Below are 19,621 nucleotides of genomic sequence, written 5' to 3' on the forward strand. Positions count from 1 at the left end.
TTTCTTACATGGCACATATTGCTCTTTTACTTTCTTCTCCAACACTTTGTTTTTGCATTATTTAAACCAAATTGAACGTGTTTCATTATTTATTTGAGGCTAAATTGATTTTATTGATGTATTATATTAAGTTAAAATAAATGTTCATTCAGTATTGTTGTAATTGTCATTATTACAAATATTATTAATCGGTATCGGCCTTTTTGGGTCCTCCAATAATCGGTATCAGTATCGGCGTTGGAAAATCATAATCGGTCGACCTCTGCTTTCAACCACTGAGTGGAGATGTTTCCACAATATTGTTTACAACTACATGCAACATGGGCATGATGGCACAAGTCTAATAAATGATAACTGTACTGTTTAAGGTATTCATTTTGACAGGCAGTCAAGCGCAGGCAGTCAGGCACAGGCAGTCAGGCACAGGCAGTCAGGCACATGCAGCTAGAACAGAGTACTAGACAGTATTAGTATTAATAGTAGTAGTAATAGTATTGGGAGGCTTTTGTTCCAGCTTGGCCCTAAAACACCTGATTGAGCTAACCGTGGTCTAACCTGAGGATCACAATTGTTTCAATCAGTTTCACACACACACACACACACACACACACACACACACACACACACACACACACACACACACACACACACACACACACACACACACACACACACACACACACACACACACACACACAGGACCGGAGTAGCCAACTTAAAGGGGCAGTGCAGTTAAAAACGTGATTTTCCTTTTATATATTTCCATGAGGTTGAAATAACACTGAAATTGTGAAAATTATAATAATGTCCTTTTTGTGTAAGAGCTGTTTTTTTTTTTTAAATGCCTGGAATTTCTGTCTGTTCAGGTGGGATGGAACTTTTGGAACACATCATGACATCACAATGTGATCTGATTATAATACACCAATGACTGTTCATCTGGGTAAGGAGTGAGCTCTAGAACATCCTATCAACCAATCAGGGCTGTGTATGTAAATATCTTCACATTTGCTTCCTAAACGGCCACAGGATCAGACTGACCATTTCAAGACCAAAAGAAAGCTCAGGGAAATAAAGTATAAAAAAATATATATTTTGGAGTTATTTTCATTAATATAAAACACACACACAGTGTTATTAGACATAAAGTGATGATTTGAAAATACAATTACAACGACTGCATGGATGCTTTAACTTACCAGACAGGACTGGATATCTAGAATGTGAATCAGTCTAGACCTACTGAATAATTCAGTAAGGTAGGGAATGTAGCACGTCTGCCAGACAGACAGTGGTCCCTCATTGGCACAAATAAAACAGAGCAGAGGAGATGACTGAGGCTTCGACTGATGTCTGCACAGTACAGTACACCTGGAACTACATGGTCAGCAGATACTGATATCTGTGACTACAAGGAGAAAGACATTTGACCCTACTGGCCTCCACCTTGTAAGCCTAACATTTGTTTGTTTATCTTAATGGGCAAAAAGAAAAAAGTGACAACACACCCGTCCTAACCAAAGAAACTCAGGTCGGGAGACATCAATACCAATATGGTAGGCTGCTGATGGTCAGGAACAGCTTCACCTCTTTATCTCTGGTCTTACTTTCAGAATAACAAACTCAGAAGAGGGAACACGGGCGATGGCGATCCTCGCTATAAAGCTCTGAATGTGCTGCATACTATTCAAAGCGTCTGGCAGAAACTGCCATGTGGTCAGTGGTCTGAAATCATAGCAGGCATATGGAGTTACTGAGAATGTCTCTGTTGGCAGGGCAGAGGCCAGAAGAGAGGCCAGAAGAGAGACCAGAGAGGGTTTACGTAGCTGGTCGTGCCCCCAACTGATTGACTTGACTTGCCCAGAGGAAGTTGTCCCACACATACACAGGTGCAAATGGAATGAGTTAGGAACACATGCACATGCACAGGAACACACAAACATGCATGAAACACACACACACACATTCATTCATTACACAACGAACTGTCCATTACCACAACGACATATAGTGCATATATAATATTGCAAAACAATAAATACTTATTTTTTTAAAGGAAGGAAAAATGTGTTCCTGTGTATTTTACGCTGGGCAACCTATGCAAATCCATCTATTGAATCCTATCCTAAGCAGGAAATCAAGTTACTGAAGTGTTTCTGTTTATAACCATATTCGCCACGCTACAGAGAAAGGCTACATTGATACCAAGGGGATTATATTAATTGGGTGTTGTCAGCAAAACTGTAGCCTGTAGAAAAGCAATACAGGCAACGCACAAAAGGCTAAACACGACCGCACACGCGAGTGTTGTTGCATTCATCCGCATTTTCATAACATATAATGTAGCGTTATGTCATCAGGGAAATTACACACAAATGGCGAAACAATAAAGGAAATATATTGATTATTAGTTACCTTTTATTGTGGGTCTCTCTCTGCGCTATCCGTGCAGTAGAAATATTGTAAATCCCTCTTCTCATTATTCGGTTGCTCCTGGAATTTTTTGATCCACTGGAGCTGTCACCCAAATCGCGGAATCACAACAATAGCCGCCAAGTCTACAGTGGGTATACACTGGAGCACACGGGCTTCCTACATCTAACGGGATAGTGGTACATTTGTCACTGAACCGTCTGTGGTAAACTGAGCAGGCGCAGCAGCGTGACCGAAATATGTATGTCGTATGATGATGATGATGATGACTTAAAGGTACAGTCCTCCTGCATTTACAGTCCTATTTTGTTTCTACGAACCTATTCACCTCATGTACACTACAGTGGTAGCTGATGTGAAGTCTATTATGTGCTTTGGCGCCCTCTGCTGGCTGTGCGGATGCTTTACACCAACCACGGTGTAGCGTTGTACTCACGTGGAGAACGGAGCCCTCTCAAGCAAGTTCTTCAGGACTATAAAATAAATCAAATATACCATTTGTGTCAATAGACCTGTAACCATTCACCCGGAGTGTTTATTAGCATCATTGATCAGTGATTGCAATTATACCTTGTATTTTAGGCCATGGCATGATGTTCAGCATACCACCTGAGTACAACACAAGCAAGTGTGAATAGTTTTCAAAATAGAAAATCAGACATAAAAGACAAGTGATTATCATTGCACACATTGCAGTGGTGGTACTACATCAGAATTGATCAATGACTGATAAGGCAACCTGGTCTCAGAGCATTTCATATTATTCTGTATGTAAATCAGTCTCTACATTTAGGATGATATGTGTTCATTTGTGAATGTCCATCACCCATTTCGAATTTTATGTTTTGTATGATATGCACAAGTGGAATATCGCGGGCACCATGTGAATGAGGCGATGGGCAAATAAGCTCTGGATGGACACCAGCCTCCAGATTGCTCATTGCTAACTGGGCTAAAGCATTTATTCACATAAGTCAGATTGATAAATGTAGTTTATTATTACACTGAACAAAAATATAAACGCAACATGTTTCATGAGCTGAAATAAAAGATCCCAGAAATGTTCCATACGAACAAAAAGCTTATTTCTCTCAAATGTTGTGCCCACATTTGTTTACATCCCTGTTAGTGAGCATTTCTCCTTTGCCAAAATAATCCATCCACCTGACAGGTGTGGCATATCAATAAGCTGATTAAACAGCATGATCATTACACAGGTGCACCTTGTGCTGGAGACAATAAAAAGCCACTCTAAAACGTGCAGTTTTGTCACATAACACAATGACACAGATGTCTCAATTTGAGGGACCGTGCAATGGCATGCTGAATGCAGGCATGTCCACCAGAGCTGTTGCCAGAAAACTGAATGCGCTATCATAAGCCGTCTCCAATGTTTTTGAGAAATTGGCAGTATGTCCAACCACAGACCATGTGTATGGTAAAGTCAATCGATCAATAACTTAACAATGCTCTCAGCACAAAATGTGTATCTTTAATTTGCAATCTGTGTAAACTATAAGAACAGAAAGGTTCAGAAGTTTTATTAGACATCACAGCACAGTTGAAAAATATATGGCAAATAGAAATAAAAAAGGATGGTGTTCAGACATAGATGGGAGGGGTTGAGGGGAGCTGAAGGGTGGAACAAAAAATAACAAATAAACAAGATAACTAATGTAAACTATATTGTGTCTGTAAAATATTTTATAGTATGTATAATCTGGAAGTAGAAGCCTAACTATTGTTGTCCATTACTTTATTCCAATTAGAGGAGGGGACTGTAATTCAGGGTAAAATAATGAAGGAGGAAAATACTGTTTTAAAAAAAAAAAGTATATATATATATAGTATACACTACCGTTAAAATTGATCATAAATACAGTGTAGACATTGTTAATGTTGTAAATGACTACTGTAGCTGGAAAAGGCAGATTTTTTTTATGGAATATCTACATAGGCGAAAAGAGGCCCATTATCAGAAATCATCACTTCTGTGTTGTTTTAGCTAATCCAAGTTTACCATTTTAAAAGGCTAATTGATCATTAGAAAACCCTTTTGCAATTATGTTAACACAGCTGCAAACTGTTGTTCTGATTAAAGAAGCAATAAAACTAGCCTTATTTAGACTAGTTGAGAATCTGGAGCATCATCATTTGTAGGTTCGATTGCAGGCTCAAAATGGCCAGAAACAAAGTCGTTTTTAAATGTTGTTCTGAGAAATGAAGGCTATTCCATGTGAAAAATTGTCAAAAACCTGAAAATCTTGTACAACGCTGTGTACTACTTTCTTCACAGAACAGTGCAAACTGGCTTTAACCAGAATAGAAAGAGGAGTGGATAAGTATGAAGGCTCTGACTTCTGTTGGGGGTGCATTGCAGTAAATGCTGTATGGCCACTGTATGGCCACTGTAGAAGTCGAATTGACCATGCAGAGCCTTTTATGACATTTGGGAGGCACACAGCCATATGGTACGGAGCTCGATTTGGCCTCTGCAAGTCTCCCGAAGCTCCGCAATTGCATCACACCCTCTTGACGGAGCCTCCTGTCACGGCTGTTGAAAGAACTGGACCAAGGCGCAGCGTGGTGAGTGTACATTTTCTTTTTATTTGAAAAGACGCTGAACAAACCTCGTTGCGGGCCCCAGACTGGGGACCCTTGTAGCGGGCCACAGACTGGGGTTCCTCGCCGTGGGCCCCAGACTGGGCAACCTCGCCGCGGGCCCCGGACTGGGCACCCTCTTTGCGGGCCCGGACTTGGCGCCCTCATTGCGGGCCCCGTACTGCGCACCCTCGCTGGAGGCCATCTCTGGAGGCAGTCTCTGGAGGCTCCAGACTGGAGGCCATCTCTGGAGGCTCCGGACTGAAGGACGTCGCTGGAAGCTCCGGACTGAAGGACGTCGCTGGAGGCTCTGGACTGAAGGACGTCGCTGGAGGCTCCGGATTGGAGGCCGTCGTTGGAGGCTTCGTGCCATGACTCCTCACTGGAGGCTTCGTGCCATGACTACTCACTGGAGGCTTCGTGCCATGACTACTCACTGGAGGCTTCGTGCCATGGATCATCACTGGAGGCTTCTTGCCATGGATCATCACTGAAGGCTTCTTGCCATGGATCATCACTGGAGGCTTCTTGCCATGGATCATCACTGGAGGCTCCTTGCCATAGATCATCACTGGAGGCTTCATGCCATGGATCATCACTAGAGGCTTCTTGCCATGGACCATCACTGGAGGCTTCTTGCCATGGATCATCACTGGAGGCTTCGTACCATGGATCATCACTGGAGGCTTCGCGCCATGGATCATCACTGGAGGCTTCGGGCCATGGACCATCACTGGACGCTTCTTGCCATCGATCCTCACTGGAGGCTTCGTGCCATGGATCATCACTGGAGGCTTTTTGCCATGGATCATCACTGGAGGCTTCGTGCCATGGATCACTGGAGTGGAGAGACACACAGAAGGCCTGGCTCTGGGAGCAGGCACAGGACCAGGCTGGGGAGACATACAGGAGGCTTAGGTCTTGGCAGAGGCACCGGATACACTGGGCCGTGGAGGCGCACTGGCGGTCTCGAGCGCAGAGCTGGCACAACCCGTTCTGGCTGGATGCCCACTTCCACCCGGGAAATGTGGGACGCTGGCACAGAGCACACCGGCCTGCGAATGCTCACTCGAGACACCATACGCATCACCCCATAGCACGGTGCCTGACCAGTCACATGCTCGCCACGGTAAGCACGGGGAGATGGCTCAGATCTGAATCCTGAATCTGCCTCACTCCCCATGTGCCCCCTCCCAACATTTTTTTTGGAGTGGCCTCCCGGTCTTTAGTGCCAGCCGTGACCCTGTGTAGGTTCATGCTCTACAACATCCGCAGAGTACGACCCTGCCTCACACAGGAAGCGGCGCAGGTCCTAATCCAGGCACTTGTCATCTCCCGTCTTGATTACTGCAACTCGCTGTTGGCTGGGCTCCCTGCCTGTGCCATTAAACCCCTACAACTCATCCAGAACGCCGCAGCCCGTCTGGTGTTCAACCTTCCCAAGTTCTCTCACGTCACCCCGCTCCTCCGCTCTCTCCACTGGCTTCCAGTTGAGCATCCGCTACAAGACCATGGTGCTCGCCTACGGAGCTGGAGGGGAACGGCACCTCAGTACCTCCAGGCTCTGATCAGGCCCTACACCCAAACAAGGGCACTGCGTTCATCCACCTCTGGCCTGCTCGCCTCCCTACCACTGAGGAAGTACAGTTCCCGCTCAGCCCAGTCAAAACTGTTCGCTGCTCTGGCCCCCAATGGTGGAACAAACTCCCTCACGACGCCAGGACAGCGGAGTCAATCACCACCTTCCGGAGACACCTGAAACCCCACCTCTTCAAGGAATACCTAGGATAGGGTAAGTAAGGGTAAGTAATCCTTCTCACCCCCCTTCTCACCCCCCCCAACAAGATTTAGATGCAAGTGGCTGTTCCACTGGTTGTCATAAGGTGTATGCACCAATTTGTAAGTCGCTCTGGATAAGAGCGTCTGCTAAATGACTTAAATGTAATGTAAATGTAGACCTGGGCCCTCTTTCTCACGGCCTACACCTTCCTCTCTGCTTCCAGCAGTTTGAGAGTAATGGAACAGATTCCATTATTACTCACCTGAAGTCAGTCTCCTGCTCTGTGCTTCCTATTAGGAATGGAACATCATTGTAGTCACCTCCTTTCCTCTGCGTTTTTAAGGGAGGGGCGTGGAGAACGTGACCGTCCACCACCAAGCGCCCTTTTGTTGGCAGGTGTACTAGGTCATCTGGCCTCCATGACGGTTACTCCTTCCATGGAATGGCCAGGCAGAGACAGAGAAAGAGAGCGAGATAATGACAGTTACTCTCTATTCTATTGTATCAAAATATGTTGAACTGTGCACAGTTGCCATCTGGTGGCAAGATAATGCCAAGAAAAGAATACAGGTAACTGGTTGTAAATTAAATGTTAAAAAACACAAGTAAATGAGGGATACAATGACATCTTCTGGATTAGATTTGCTCAACTCCTGCGTCCTCTCTACTCTGTACTCTCTCGAGGATGTCGACTAAAATGAGCTTGTATGAAATGAGAAGCTCCTTCTCTACTCGAGCATCATCAGACAAATTACGTTTACAGGGGTGGATCCCAAAGTAAATGTATAAATATCTGATTAAAACAAATCAAGCTAGTTGTGCAAGACATTTTATGCGGTAGGATTACACTCCTCGACAGGAGGTTATCAAGGAGGGGAGGACTGTCTTCCGTTTGCCGAGTAACGAATTGACACACTTATGGGAGATTCTGGAGCGGCGCCTGAGACAGCGTTTTTCACCACCCTTAACGAGAAATGATGGAATTCGAATGAAGAATGGTGTCACATCCCACCTGCATTGCTTGCTGTTTGGGGTTTTAGGCTGGGTTTCTGTACAGCACTTTGAGATATCAGCTGATGTAAGAAGGGCTATATAAATTGATTTGATTTGATTCGAATAGGGTTCCAGACACTTGTCAAATCTATGCCAAGGTGCCTTGAAGCTGTTCTGGCGCCCTATTAAGACACTATGTTAGTGTTTCCTCTATTTTGGCAGTTACCTGAAAGTTTGGCACGGTTGACTATAAAATCATTGTGTGAATCCAGTATACCCATAGTATCTGTCTGGTGGACTGTGTATGTGTGCAAGATTGTGTGTGAGAGGGTGTACATGTGTGTTTATCCGTAGTATCTGACTGATGGAGAGTTTTCGGAGGCAGGTCAGGTTGTCTGACTCCACCCTCTCCAGTGATGCGTTATATACGTAGGAGCCTATCATATCCACCACACTGTGGAACAGACCTTTCGCCAGCGGTGACATCATCAGGGTCCACACAGACATCCCATTTATGGGGCTAGAGTAGATTAGAATAGGACAGAAGTTTATTGCTCCATCTTGTGAAGGAAATGCATATTTTGCTCTGCCCCAGATAACACAGATGCCACAAATATATGTTTTGCTACCAACGATAAAAATCTAAATCTCTGAAATGACTCAACCAAACTCTACATGTATGTCTCACAGATAAAAGAGAATTCTTTAACACCCCGTGTGACTTGAGCTCCGCCCAAATATGGTGACCTGATTGGGGTCTCCTCCAAACAGATGGATGTTCCTCTGGACCCAATTCAGCTCTGCTATCTGGTCCATGAAGCCGTAGTTTCCTGGGGGACAATTGTGACAATTGGGACACCAATTAGAGATGAGAGAAGCCTGGCTCAATCCCGTTCTGACATGGCCTCGTTTTCTATGTTCCATATCCTTGTTCCGATTTCAGAATCACCATCTAACCTAGAGTACCTGAAAGCTTATGCCAATACCCAACACTTTTAGATCAGGATACGGATATAGGACATGGGACAGGGGATTTAGATCACCTCTTTTGTGTGCGTGTGTGCACATATGGCTTCCTTAAGAGTTAAAACTGTTGCACCATGAAAAAGCTACACAAAAGTTACACCATGAAAAAGCTCCCATCACACGTGTGTGTGTGTGTGTGTGTGTGTGTGTGTGTGTGTGTGTGTGTGTGTGTGTGTGTGTGTGTGTGTGTGTGTGTGTGTGTGTGTGTGTGTGTGTGTGTGTGTGTGTGTGTGTGTGTGTGTGTGTGTGTGTGTGTGTGTGCGTGTGCGTGTGTGTGTGTGTGAAAGAATGGGCTAGCGTGCCGAGAAAGAAAACCTTTTCTCCCAGCATCTGTAGCAAGACAAGGCACCTCCAGTTAGCCATAATCACATTAAAGAACATTAAATATTCACATCTTAATGGGTAGGTATACACACTTTAAAATATTCAGAGTGATGGAAGTACAAACATAAATACCATGAATATTTTAAAGCTCTGTTAAGTACGGTAAATAGTTTGTTATATGGCTACATCGCCTCCACTGTCATACTTGAACACACCCATGAACTACCTGCTAGAAAACTGCTTTAGACATTGATAGCTTGCAATACCAACTTGGTGCTAACTTATTTGGGCCAGGAGTTTGCAGTTTATGCATGCTCATCACCTTAAACTGTGGCGAGGGATGAGGGAATCTGATGAGGAAAGACTCATTGTAGACTAATCACCCTCCTCCCTCTCTGCAGATGACTTCGTCAACCATTTTGAAAAGAAGGTCGACGACATCCGATCCTCGTTTGCTAAGTCAAACGACACCGCTGGTTCTGCTCACACTGCCCTACCCTGTGCTCTGACCTCTTTCTCCCCTCTCTCTCCAGATGAAATCTCGCGTCTTGTGACGGCCGGCCGCCCAACAACCTGCCCGCTTGACCCTATCCCCTCCTCTCTTCTCCAGACCATTTCCGGAGACCTTCTCCCTTACCTCACCTCGCTCATCAACTCATCCCTGACCGCTGGCTACGTCCCTTCCGTCTTCAAGAGAGCGAGAGTTGCACCCCTTCTGAAAAAACCTACACTCGATCCCTCCGATGTCAACAACTACAGACCAGTATCCCTTCTTTCTTTTCTCTCCAAAACTCTTGAACGTGCCGTCCTTGGCCAGCTCTACCGCTATCTCTCTCAGAATGACCTTCTTGATCCAAATCAGTCAGGTTTCAAGACTAGTCATTCAACTGAGACTGCTCTTCTCTGCATCACGGAGGCGCTCCGCACTGCTAAAGCTAACTCTCTCTCCTCTGCTCTCATCCTTCTAGACCTATCGGCTGCCTTCGATACTGTGAACCATCAGATCCTCCTCTCCACCCTCTCCGAGTTGGGCATCTCCGGCGCGGCCCACGCTTGGATTGCGTCCTACCTGACAGGTCGCTCCTACCAGGTGGCGTGGCGAGAATCTGTCTCCTCACCACGCTCTCTCACCACTGGTGTCCCCCAGGGCTCTGTTCTAGGCCCTCTCCTATTCTCGCTATACACCAAGTCACTTGGCTCTGTCATAACCTCACATGGTCTCTCCTATCATTGCTATGCAGACGACACACAATTAATCTTCTCCTTTCCCCCTTCTGATGACCAGGTGGCGAATCGCATCTCTGCATGTCTGGCAGACATATCAGTGTGGATGACGGATCACCACCTCAAGCTGAACCTCGGCAAGACGGAGCTGCTCTTCCTCCCGGGGAAGGACTGCCCGTTCCATGATCTCGCCATCACGGTTGACAACTCCATTGTGTCCTCCTCCCAGAGCGCTAAGAACCTTGGCGTGATCCTGGACAACACCCTGTCGTTCTCAACTAACATCAAGGCGGTGGCCCGTTCCTGTAGGTTCATGCTCTACAACATCCGCAGAGTACGACCCTGCCTCACACAGGAAGCGGCGCAGGTCCTAATCCAGGCACTTGTCATCTCCCGTCTGGATTACTGCAACTCGCTGTTGGCTGGGCTCCCTGCCTGTGCCATTAAACCCCTACAACTCATCCAGAACGCCGCAGCCCGTCTGGTGTTCAACCTTCCCAAGTTCTCTCACGTCACCCCGCTCCTCCGCTCTCTGCACTGGCTTCCAGTTGAAGCTCGCATCCGCTACAAGACCATGGTGCTTGCCTACGGAGCTGTGGGGGAACGGCACCTCAGTACCTCCAGGCTCTGATCAGGCCCTACACCCAAACAAGGGCACTGCGTTCATCCACCTCTGGCCTGCTCGCCTCCCTACCACTGAGGAAGTACAGTTCCCGCTCAGCCCAGTCAAAACTGTTCGCTGCTCTGGCCCCCAATGGTGAAACAAACTCCCTCACGATGCCAGGACAGCGGAGTCAATCACCACCTTCCGGAGACACCTGAAACCCCACCTCTTTAAGGAATACCTAGGATAGGATAAGTAATCCTTCTCACCCCCCAAAAGATTTAGATGCACTATTGTAAAGTGGCTGTTCCACTGGATGTCATAAGGTGAATGCACCAATTTGTAAGTCGCTCTGGATAAGAGCATCTGCTAAATGACTTAAATGTAATGTAAATGTAATGTACATGTTAATGTCTCAATCACAAGGGTTATTTGCACATTACCTGCCAGCAAAATACCAAGAAGAAGAGGAACTTGGCTGAAAAACAAATACATTTTTTCTTCATGTTTGCATTTTGTCATGTTGACACATGGGACGAAGAATTTATGGATTGGCATCTTCTGCTATACTGTTGTAGGTTATTATATAACCTACAACAGTATATTCCAGTTCATCAAATGGAAGCACAAAGGGCCACAACGGGGAGGGACTACCTGAACTTATAAGTGTTAGTAGGTGAGCCCTCTTCCAGCAGCATCAGAGCCAGGAATCCCAGGAGGTTGAGCCTTTAGTTGAAGCAGATGTACACCACCTCATTTCTGGCTGCCAGCTCCTCTCTCGGGTAGCCCCCATGGATCTACACCATCACAGGTGGCCCAGCCTCAGGCTTCACGGTGGGGGTCTACACGTTGAGGAACAAGCACTTCTCCTGGCCTATGACCCAGCTCATGTCGGACCCCAGCGCCGGGGTTAGGCTTCGGGTGCCCAGCGTTGCTCGCCCACAGGGAGGGTGGGGGGCGTAGATGGTGGCCTTAAAGGAGTAGGTCCCGCGTTCCTTTGGAAGGAGAATGAATAGCATTCATGACACTGTTTGTTATATTGATTATATCATCTCACTATAAGATGTTCCCATACATGCTGGGCACCTGTACAGTATGTGTGCGACACTGAAACAATCCATCCTATAGAATACTGCAGACCTCCTTCAACGCCATATATTACATCACTCTGATGTAAGTTTTTGACCAAATCGCGAGTTTTCAACGATGTCATATTACAGACAACATTATGTCTTATGACAGAGGGTACAAATAAAATATGCTGTATATACATAATAATATATGCCATTTAGCAGACGCTTTTATCTTGTAGGTAGCCCCGGGAAACAAACCCACAACCCTGGCATGGCTAGAGCCATGCTCAACATACAGTAATACCAAAATATGTGCTTCTCCAATGCGTACCAACTAGTACATACCTATCTTCCCCGGAGCGCACCATAATTAGTAGTAACCTCCGCTACACCAGGGGGCAGTGCCTGGGTCACATAGGCCAGGTCCCCGGGCAGGTATCACAAGAGTGTGCACTTATAATGAGCGTCAATGCTAGTTTCCCATGTTGTGTTGCCGTACCTCCATAATCACCTTGTTGTCACGCCTCCCTTGGAGGTCTGGACAATTTTTGTATTGCAAAAATGGTTTGAATGGTCCACTGGCTCCCAGAGGCAAGATTTTGTTTGGCTGTTACATTTCAAGAACGGCGCAGGTCCCCTCACGCCCGTAGAAGAGGAGCTGTGTGTTATGTGTATCACGGTTTTCCGTCTGGGTCGTTGTTACCTACGCTAGTTTCAAGTGCTAGTTTTCAAATGATCAAGTGTGGACGACAGTCTGCGATTTATGTTTATTAAATGTTTCCTTGTCTCCATTCGTCCACGTGGCTGCTGGCTGCCCTTTTCTACCACCGAAAATATTGTGAAGATTGTAAGGACATATCACAATCCTGCAATAAAGAGGGGAAGGGGTTCTGTCTGTAATGAGTCTGTGTTTTCTGTGTTATGTTCTCAAATATACATTTCCTTTTTTGTCTAGTTGTCAGATCTCCAATCTGTTTTGTTTGATTGTCACCCTTTCTCAGTATATCAACTGTGTTAATCCATTTTGCATCAGCAATGCAGCCACGGGACTACATTACTGGCCATATGGGCATCTTTCATCTGAAGCATGGACTAACTAAACTCATACATTGTTTGCATGTTGAGCTATACACTGAGTGTACAAAACATTAAGGAGACCTTCCTTTCCCCCTTTCCCCCTCGGACCATCCTCAATTCGTCGGGGCATGGACCATACTTGATACATATGGGAAACTTTTGAGCGTGGAAAAACCCAGCAGCGTTCTTGACACAAACCAGTGTGCCTGGCACCTACTACCATTCTCCGTTCAAAGGCACTTAAATGTTTTGTCTTGCCCATTCCCCCTCTGAATGGCACACATACAGAATCCATAGCTGTGCTCGAAAACCCATACTAACATACTGTATAATACATACTTAATGAGTATATACTACATACTATTAGTTTGTTTTGGTATACTGTAAACGAGCGGTATCCTTTCAGTTGAGTGTACTACTGGAAGTTGATAATGTTGCTATGCAACTTCTTGCTAGATTGTTAGCGTAACATATTACTAGCTAGACATGTTACGACTTCGTTAACAATGTCCATTGAGAATGGACAACGACTATACAACTTAGCTAAGCGAAGAATTATGTGATTCATCAAGTCAATACACATTGGGTAGTTAGTTAGATAGCACATAGTTAATATACTGGCAAGTTCGATGTATTAGTATCCAACTAACTTTCGGTAGCTAACTGACACACCGGTAGATACACGCAACTGCTTTAATGATATGCTGTGCCTAGCGCAGCTAACAAATTGTCATCCAACATGACCTGTAACATAATTTACATTACTTTATTACGTTGCTCGACATTTTCTTAATATTTGTCATAATATATTGAAGCAATGTGCTCTCGTCGGATTTTGGCTGCATATTTTCTGACATTTTCTTAAAATCAGAAAGTGTGGTGAAGCCCCGCCCATTTTCTAAATAATTGCATTATGGGCCCTAAAAGCACGGAAATAGTGTCCACTGCTTGTATACTTCGTATTTTGGCGAACATTTGGAACATTTGAAAATCTATATCCATACTATGACCAATAAGCATGCTCATTTTACATCACAAATAGTATGGTTAGTGTGGTTTGTATGAGTATTCGAACACAGCTCATGTCTCAATTGTCTCAAGGCTTAAAAATCCTTCTTTAATTTTAACCTGTCTCCTCCCCTTCATCTACACTGATTGAAGTGGATTTAATAAGTGACATCAATAAGGGATCATAGCTTTCACCTTGATTCACCTGGTCAGTCGATGTCATGGAAAGAGCAGGTGTCCTTAATGTTTTGTACACTCAGTGTACAGTATGTTCTCAATTTAAAAGGATACCAGTAGACAATGAATATGAGGCAAACCATATACCAGATTTTGTACATGCCTTTTAAGTGCTGACATATAAAATAGTTTAGTGCATATGCAACCCTTGAAATGTAGGTAAAGTATGACAATAAGGAGACAACAATTAGGCTACAGGAGATGAGAATTACAGGTAACATTTTATGAGGTTAATTTAATTTAATAAATTTTGTCAATGTTGCTTGCAAACTGATTACAGTTGTTCCCATAGATAGACAGCACATGATTGCTCTATGTATCACTGACACTGGATAAGCTAGTGACTGGGCTAACACAGCTAACCTTTCAGATCAGTAATATGCTGTTTTTCTATATATCATTTTTTGGCTATATAAGCGTGAGAGAAATGTAACTAGCTATTAGCTAGCTCAGGGATGGGCAACTGCTGGCCCCTCTTTTATAGGCCCGCGGATTCCCTTTTATATATGCCATTTAGCAGACGCTTTTATCCAAAGCGACTTACAGTCATGTGTGCATACATTCTACATATGGGTGGTCCCGGGAATCGAACCCACTACCCTGGCATTACAAGCGCCATGCTCTACCAACTGTGCCACAGAAGGACCCGCGGATTCCTTTTTATAGGCCCGCAGATTCCCTTTTATAGGCCCGCGGATTCCCTTTTATAGGCCCGCGGATTCCCTTTTATAGGCCCGCGGATTCCCTTTTATAGGCCCGCAGATTCCCTTTTATAGGCCCGCGGATTCCCTTTTGTAGGCCTGCTGCTTTTTTTTTGGAGGGGGGGGGAGTTAGAATTAGAATAATACAATATTTGGTTATGCATCAGCAGTCACTGAATTAGTCCATGTCAGCTACATTTATTTAGATTGATAAATTAGTCTAGCGACCAGCTATCTAAGCATGGTCGAATTATCAACCGGGGTGGGACCCATTGTTATCATATTAAAAACTGCAAACATTTACTTCCATCCTATGGCAAAATGTGCAGAATTGCAAAGAAATGAGCTGTAAAACTGCAAATCTTTCTCTACACCCCAAAGCAAAAGGAGAAGAATTGCAGCAAACTTGCTTTAAAACGGCAACATTTCTCTACGCCACATGGCAGAATTGCCGGGAATTCACTTGAAACTATTTTTTTCTCTCTCTTCGCTGTCACTAGGGGCGCTGCTAAAATGTTTTGCTTGCAAGGGGGGCAGGGGGAGATTTGAGTACTCAGATCGGCAAGCTATTGCGGCCACTCATTATGAGTTTCAATTTTTTTGTGGCCCCACCCCTGCATTAGAAGAATTCATACAGGTCAATACCTACAGGGCACTAATTGATTGATTGGGTTAATGGACTGACTGATAATCCCGGACATCTGAGTTCCTGCATACACAGGCTTTCACAGATTGATCTGCATTGATTGAGAGGGTCACTTTGGTACATGGAGGGAGGGAATGGTATTCTAGCAAGGAGCTAGAGGTATCCATATGGACAGGGTTGGGGAGTAACAAATGACATGTAATCTGTTACATGTAAGGGATTACAAAAAAACGGTAACTGTAATCTGGTACGTTACCAGCAAAAATACTTTTGAAAACTAGATGATTACTTACTTTTAAATTCAGAAAGGATGTTTGTGAAAAAAAAATCTTTGACACTTCTCTGTTTTCTCAATTACATTCATATCAGCATTGAAAAAAGGTGCAAGTTTAAGTTTGTTCCACCTGAGCAAGTCTGACCACAAGTCAGAGACCACTTTGATGACATCCCAAATGTGTTTGATGGATCGCAGGAAAAAAGCAGGAATAAACACTTGGAGGTATGAATGATCGAGTGGTGAAGTTTATGACAATACGGATATCACTTATTATTGATATCTACATAGCGCATTGATTATGTGATCTTCCTGTCTGGGTTGGTGCCCCCCTTGGGTTGTGCCGTGGCGGAGATCTTTGTGGGCTATACTCGGCCTTGTCTCAGGATGGTAAATTGGTGGTTGAAGATATCCCCTCTAGTGGTGTGGGGGCTGTGCTTTGGCAAAGTGGGTGGGGTTAAATCCTTCCTGTTTGCCCTGTGCGGGGGTATCATCGGATGGGGCCACAGTGTCTCCTGACCCCTCCTGTCTCAGCCTCCAGTATTTATGCTGCAGTAGTTTATGTGTCGGGGGGCTAGGGTCAGTTTATTATATCTGGAGTACTTCTCCTGTTTTATCCGGTGTCCTGTGTGAATTTAAGTATGGTCTCTCTAATTCTCTCTTTCTCTCTTTCTTTCTCTCTCTCTCTGAGGACCTGAGCCCTAGGACCTGGCATGATGACTCCTTGCTGTCCCCAGTCCACCTGGCGGTGCTGCTGCTCCAGTTTCAACTGTTCTGCCTGTAATTATTATTATTTGACCATGCTGGTCATTTATGAACATTTGAACATCTTGGCCATGTTCTGTTATAATCTCCACCCGGCACAGCCAGAAGAGGACTGGCCACCCCTCATAGCATGGTTCCTCTCTAGGTTTCATCCTAGGTTTTGGCCTTTCTAGGGAGTTTTTCCTAGCCACCGTGCTTCTACACCTGCATTGATTGCTGTTTGGGGTTTTAGGCTGGGTTTCTGTACAGCACTTTGAGATATCAGCTGATGTACGAAGGGCTATATCAATAAATTTGATTTGATGTGAACCACACTGCTGCTCTCTTATTTAGCCATTTGCGCCTTATGGATTGCGGTCGTTGTGGATGGCTGTTCAAAAATCGAAATGTGTATTTGAACCCTATAATGGTTGAATTCAAAAAGTTGAAGCTGCCTGTCAATCATTGTTTTTGAAACCAGTGGACAGCCAGTGAAAAATGTGCTCTTGCAACAGCTGCATAGTGGGGATCCAAGCCTATGGAATAAAAGTGGGGCTTTTATTGCTCAATCCATACACCTAATGGACACATGCTCAAAGTAATACACTTTTGATAAACTTAAAGGGCCAATCTGTTCTTGCTACATCCATTTTGGGATTTATATAGATATCCAATTGATTCTTGAATAATATAACTTGTAAAACGCCTCATGAGCTTAGTTCAACTTTCACACCCCATGAGAACCCCAAACATAAGCTTTATTTTCTCCAATGTTTGTAAACATTGTCAATTTAAACAAACACTGTATAGTCTCATAACAAGGTTAAAACAATCATTTTGATATCATGGATGGCCAGTCCTTGTATCCATAGCTCTGTCTATTAATCTGAGAGTGGTTACATTTCTCCAGGCCCATCCCTCAGCTTTTTTACCAAAACAGAGGTTCGGCAACCATTTTGTTATTGTTTCATCTGTGAATTTGCCCTTCAAAACAGCTGCATGTTATCAAGATATCAAAGTGTCCCCAACAAAAAGGTAAACAATAGGCCTATAAACAATCGTTTTTGTTTTTCATATGTAAATAGCATTTTGCAGTAGTGCTCAAAACATGCCATTCCATGAGTGCAGCATTTATTTTTCAACTCAAGTCAATGAGGCCAATCAGTCCTCCATGACAACAAAATCATAAACAACAGAGTACGGCTGGCTAATAAGTCCTTCGTTTTGGGGTTAGGCTCAGGTAAAACAATTAGGCTAATCTGTACTTCCATATCTCCAAGTCCTATTCTTGAAGATCAAGGGGTATAGCAATTATTGGAATGACTGGAATTCTGATAGACTTTGTTTCTGAATGAGAATACATAGTTTAATGGTATTATTATAGGTAGGAGAAAGCGATGGGTTAGAAGAAGCCTAGAAAAATAAAAATGTAACATCCATATATGGACATCTAGGTACACTTTCCTGCAATAGATGTCGTTCAATTGTTAACATACATTTTTGTCTTCTTCTAATGCCTCTTAAGGGGTAAAGTCATCTAAAAGTGACTGAATGTAATCAGATTACATTACTGAGTTTGGGTAATCCAAAAGTTACTTTACTGATTACAATTTTGGACAGGTAACTAGTAACTGTAACAGATTGCATTTAGAAAGTTAACCCACCCAGGTAGCAGTAACGTTTTCACAAGGACTCTGAACATAGAGCACACTAGGAAGGGTTGCTCATATTATAGCGAGTGGGTGTGGGCTTATTTCCCTCTATCCCTCCATCCTTCCCTCCATTCTTTCACCGTTCCCTCCCTCGCTCTCTCTCTACCCAAAGCTAGTGTCCCTCTCGGGGGGTCGATTCTCTATTTTTTTGCATTCTTTCGCCTCCTCGCACAGTATCCATTTAGCACAGCAATAACATTACCCTCCATAATGCTATGAAACAGAAATGAGAAGAAGGAAAAATGCCCAGAAGTCATTGGTTTCAGTTCCAGCTGGTTGGGTAATATTAACACAGCCTAGGAATCTTATTTACTCTCAGAGCAGTGACATTCATTTCAACCAGGGAGAGAGCTGAACCGAATCACACTGTGACTTATGAACGGCTGGGGACTCCCGTGTGTGTGTGTATTGTCACGTGAAACTTTTGTCTAAATAACCTCACTGCTACAGTTGATTATTTGTGCAGGATTCTGATGAATTATGGAGTATAATAGCTGCATCAGTCTTGATGGTGTGAGGGACAGAGGGGTGAGGATGGGGTTAATGGTCAGGGGGAGGACAGAGGGGTATCACATCTGCTCTAATGTTTACTGAATCCCAGCTGATCCCTATCCAGATCCAAAGCTGCATGGAAGTGCATTGGTAAGTGCATTAACAATGTCCAAGGATAGTACAACACATTTATTCATGTCCTCCTAAAATCATTGAACCAATCACGTATTACTGGAGCAAAATCAGGAAAGTCCCATGCTTGGCTTTGAGGTAGGCCTAGGCCAGGCTCTGTGTGTGTCAGCAGAGTGAGATAGAATAAGTAGAAAGCAGGTGTGGCCTATAGAATCAAATCAACTTCTGAATAACTCAGAGAACTTTCAGTTTAGTCTCGTAAAGCCTCTCCATGAAAACCAGAAGCCTAGCTATTGGGGCTAATGTTGGCTAACTGTGTCTAGCTCAGTCTTCCTGTTCCCCGAAGCCTGTCAATCTGACTTTATTGCTGCAGTAAAGAGGCAGACCGACAGTGGTCTAAACATGTTAAAGCCCGGCTCTGTCTCCAACTCTGGGACTGCTAGGTAATGGTGAATGGGACTCAGGGGGAAAATTATTAACAGAGATTGATCTACCCAAAAATAAAACCGTAAAATCTCTCACCACCAGTGGAAAAGGCCT

At 44.3% G+C, this 19,621-nt stretch overlaps 2 protein-coding genes across 3 annotated transcripts in view; one reads left to right on the forward strand and one right to left on the reverse strand.

Moving 5' to 3' along the window:
- The window catches only part of LOC118393637 (USP6 N-terminal-like protein), a 32,016-nt gene extending 29,374 nt beyond the window's left edge, over positions 1 to 2,642 (reverse strand). Inside the window, exon 1 of one of the 2 annotated variants that reach the window (XM_035786498.2) lies at positions 2,416 to 2,642. The gene's annotated coding sequence lies outside the window, so the exon portion shown is untranslated. The remainder of the gene's footprint in view (positions 1 to 2,415) is intronic. The other variant, XM_035786499.2, reaches the window with a different exon arrangement.
- LOC127907315 (uncharacterized) overlaps positions 1 to 19,621 on the forward strand; it is a 340,804-nt gene that overhangs the window by 300,129 nt on the left and 21,054 nt on the right. The window lies entirely within an intron of this gene.

Source organism: Oncorhynchus keta, chromosome 14, assembly GCF_023373465.1.
Source record: "Oncorhynchus keta strain PuntledgeMale-10-30-2019 chromosome 14, Oket_V2, whole genome shotgun sequence".
NCBI lineage: Eukaryota > Metazoa > Chordata > Actinopteri > Salmoniformes > Salmonidae > Oncorhynchus > Oncorhynchus keta.